Source organism: Apteryx rowi, unplaced genomic scaffold, assembly GCF_003343035.1.
Source record: "Apteryx rowi isolate R43461 unplaced genomic scaffold, aptRow1 scaffold_388, whole genome shotgun sequence".
Lineage (NCBI taxonomy): Eukaryota > Metazoa > Chordata > Aves > Apterygiformes > Apterygidae > Apteryx > Apteryx rowi.
In genome coordinates, this window is record NW_020450396.1 from 414,055 (window position 1) to 418,740 (window position 4,686).

The following is a 4,686-nucleotide window of genomic DNA, read 5'->3' on the forward strand; positions in this document are numbered from 1 at the left end:
CGGGCGGGCGAGGCGGCGGGGGTCGGCCGCGCCGCCATCACACCCCCCCGGCCACCCACCCCCGGGACTCCCGAACAGCGGGGCCCGGGGGGCCTCATCCGTCTCCAGGCGCGCTCCCAGCCTCCACGGCAAAACAACCCCCTCCCGGGCTCTGCCCTGACGTGCTGTCCCCGACCAGGCTCCTCTGACCCACATCTGTTTGTAAACGTGAACCCTCTTCCAGTTGCTTTTCGGCTGTTTTCTCCCAGCAGGCGCCGTGGGCCCGGGGCACGATGGCGGGAGCGTGTGGGCGAGGGAGGCTGCGGGGCGCGCTCCCCTCTGCGGCGGTCGCCCCTTCGGTTTCGCCCAGGCGGGGGTAGGCCGGGGACGTGGCTCCCCACGTTTGAATTACACCTGGCACACGCTGCACACACAGGATTTGTTTTCTGGTTTAACAGTGCTCCACAAGGTTATACAACCATCTAGTGAATTCAAACGTTTGTTTCCATAAATAATTACTAACAAACATGCTGTGGAATTTGGAAAGAGAGACGACAAACCTTTTCATCATTGAAGTTCAGAAAAGGTTGGGGGTTTTTTTGCAAATATTAAATAATTAACACATTTTTTAAATTGTTTTATACTTGGTAAACAGAGCGCAGAAAACATATTGCCTGGTTCTCCAAACTGCATTTTCAACTCCCGGACCGTGAGGGCTGGATCCCCACTCAGTGGAAGTCAGTGGAGTGGCGAGTCCACTGCAGGACTACCCGTAAATGAATTGGCCCTTTTCAGGGCACGGACCAGCATTTCAGGCCTTCGGTTTCCTGTTCTAACCAACAGATACTCCCCTTTTCTTTGTCACTGATGCAAAAGTTGTCTTGGTAATCTGAGTTTAAAAATTTTAGTCCAATGTACAAATATATCAAAAGAAAAAAGCAGAATATTGTTTTCTGTGTTATTTGTGGCTGCTTCTCTTTACATGCTACTTCATGTGACTTTTGTAACTATAAAAGTATTTACATTAAAATAGGCATAATTAGTCCTGAGACTAATTCATACCCCACAAAATGATGGTGCATCATGCACTTATATAATGAGAATATTCACATTCCTATAATGTTTAATTTATTTGAATTATAACAGTAAGAAGGTTGTAAATCTGAAAGTTTGTGATTGTTTTCTGCATTATTTTTTCTGTATTATTCTGGATAGAGTCTTGAACAGAATAGTCAGACCTCTAGGAGATGATCCATTAGACATATTAATTTTGTAACAAGGAGAAGTTTCTTTTTCCTTAAACAGATAGTATTGAGGCTCCCTGAATTCTGTTATCTGTGTCTTGTGCAGCTGTTTGGCTTGTGATTGCTCACTAGTTAGGTTCTCCATCTGTAAGCTTCACAAGGTCTTTCTTCCAGCCTGTGCTATATACAGTACACCAGCTCAGACCCCGATCCTTCTCGTCTAACCCATCTGTGTTCCCACTGATGTTAGCCAGTGGTCATTTCTCAGCTACACTATTAATTTCTTCTACTCTAATTGTTTCTACATGTTCCTAGAATGAACAAAGTATATTCAAAACACAAAGCCAGCCTTACTGATAAAACTGCGAATTATATTGTTTTGTTTCTTCATCCTGAGAAGTATCTCCACTTTCTTCTTCTGGTAACTAGTAATGCTGTTTTACAGAATCATACACAGACAAGGAAAACCAAGAGTGGGCCTCAGAGTCCTTGGGCTCTATGCTATAGTTATATACTATACTTTTCTCTTTTGGATAGCTGATCCCCTAACCTTGGTTTCAGCCTTTTTTTAGTGACGTTTTCACTGTCTATATGTAAACCTACCTAGCTTTAGCTTTTGTGGACAGGGTAAATGAAGAAACTTTTCCATCGTGGTCAAGTACCAACCTACTAAACAGACACCACTAACTTGCTCTAGCACACTTAAAAATTAAAATCAAGGCAGTTTCAAGGACTTCGCATGATTGTATGTTTTCCTTATATGTTTTTAAGGTTTTATAGTTTCAATGTCCATGTTTAAAATTGTTACGAAAACAACTGCAGTCTCCTTTCTGTTGCTTTGTAACTGATCCATTCAAACAAGAGAAGCATAGAGGTCCTCATTTTGCATTGAGTTTAACATAAAAGCAAGGGTATATACACACCATTTATATATATAAAACTCACTGCAAAACTGGACCATGTCTTTTTATTGAGATTATGAAAATGGATAGTTAGAGTTCTCTCAAATTATATACAAACATCTATAGATAATATAATTCTCTGGTGTGCTGTTAAAGGGCTGTCTTAAACAATTTGTTGAAGAAAGGAGATCATTTTCTCTCAGCAGGTATTTTTCTTTCTTAAGCAAAGTCCAGGCAAGCATTATTATTTCTTCCTTTAAGGGATGGAACATAACAAAGGAGCTTCCAATTGGCAAATGGAAACAAATATTTTGGTTCTTCCTCTTGGCAAGGGGAAAGCAAAGCCCAGGGGATTCCCATGGCAAGAGAGTGAAAACAAACAAAAATTTGCATCCTATCGGGGTAACAAACCCAAATACAATAGTTTCTGGCATATTACCCTCAACACAGCTAATTTTGTATCTTAGCAGAAACATACAGTATTTTCCAGCCAGGAACAATCAGGCCAACGATTCTTATAACTGCCTGCAATTATTTTTAAAATAAAACTCATACCTCTTATTCCTTCTTTAGAGGGACAAAATGGATCTGAGAGTTTTAGAAACGGGAAACCAATTTCTTTTTTCTTTTTTTTTTTTTTGTAGAAACAAACTGCAGTTTTGTTCTTTGTTCCTTTCTGATTTTTTGAATTAATCTGATATTATTGTTTACCTGAAAAGATGTTGGATTTTAATAAAGACATTCTTTCTTAAAAATGTGGCCATTAACATTTTTTAAAAAAATGTGACTGAAGAGCAAAAATGAGTGATAAATGCCCAACTAAAATCTCTTCCCTTCCTTCACTGTTTGGATTTCATCCATTTGTGATATCTCCTTTTCATGAATTCTTCAAGTATCACTGCTTCTTTTAGACCTTTCAGGATCTGAATTGTAGTAGTCAAAAGCAAGGAAAAAAAAGACAAACTGAAATAAATAAACAAAAACATTTGGATATTCTTTGAGAAAAAGAAGGAAAGAAGGAAAAAGAAGGAAAGAAGTAGAGAAGGAAAGAAAGAGAAAAAGGAAAAAAGGAAAGAAAGTAAAAAGGAAGAAAAAGAAAGAAGAAAAAGGGAAAAGAAAAAAGGAGAAGAAAAAGAAAGGAAGGACAGAAGAAAAGCAAAATAGGATGCTTCTCTTCCTCTCCCGCAATATTTTAATAAGCCTGTATAGAGCATATTTAATAAACCATAGTTGAGGATCCCAAGCAGCTCATGTGAAATGAGACAGAGTCTCTCCTTTCTTCCCATGAGGAACTACAAATTAATCCCAAATCCCAAACAGGGGACACGCACAAAAACCTCACCAGCAGCAAACCAACAAATTTAGAGGCAATACAGACATAAATCTTTTTTCTACAGCAAACTAAGCAGAAAAACAGAGAGGTTTGTTTCTGCTTTTTTGGTCTAGCCAATTAATTTTATCTACCAGAAAGGAGCTGAAGGAAGGAAACCTCTCCTAGTTTGCTGTGACTATGCTTTCCCATAGCCATTGTTGAAGCCCCGTTAAGGGGTTTCAGGCCCTTTGTTCTTTGGCTCTGTACAGAGCACACGATCTTGCATGACCTTTCTACTTCTCCCTATAACTTTTGCTCTAACATTTGTTTTGTGGTATACGTAATAGAATGTCAAAGTTTATCTTTCTGGTTTGTGGCTGCTCATCTTAAAAGGCATCTATGAAGTGAGACAGTAGATACTAAAAATGTGATCTTGTGCTTGCAATAATTGTTGGACCCAAAGCCATGAGAAAAAAAAAGCAGATTATTTTTAGAATGCAAACAATTAGATCCAGAGCAAAACATTGTCAGTTGACTTGTTAACCAAGAATAGAGGTGCATCCTTCCTAGTGAAGCCTAGCTTTTGTAAAACTGAAAAAGTCTTAAAAGAGACATTAATACTTACCTGAATACTAAAGCAGCTGGGGAGAGCATAGGCTAGATTGCAGCTTGACCACCATTTGACAGCCTAAGACCAGCATGTTTGTGTTGCTAACAGTCTGGGATGTTAGTTCTTTGAGTTCAGATTTCCTTCACAAAGCTGCAGGCCTTACATGGGAGCAAAGTGAAAACGAATTAGGAAGACCACACTGTATGTAGTATGATCCATTTAGCATCGTGGATAGGAAAATGTAGAAATATCTAATTTAACATGTAAAATATCTGTAACTTTATTATTACGTCTTGTCCTAGGTTAGGTCTTCGGTTAGTTTATTTTGAACATTTTATTTAATTGAATGGGACCCTGACAGGCCAGCTGTGGGAAATATTCCCTGAACAAGAAAATTAAACCACAGTAATTCAGCTACAACTTAGTACTGTGAGAGGAAAACTTGTATCTCTGTGGAACAATGAAATACTAATACTGTTCCAATCCTGTGAAGATTTATTGGGTTAATTCCACAGAAATGAACTGAGGTTGGTGTGTTGCTTCTGAGCCTGAGAGTTAAATGGTTCTTTTCAAGACCAAGGCAATGGCTCTTTATTCAAGATTTAAGTTGCTATTCACAACATATTCGTTTTCCATCCA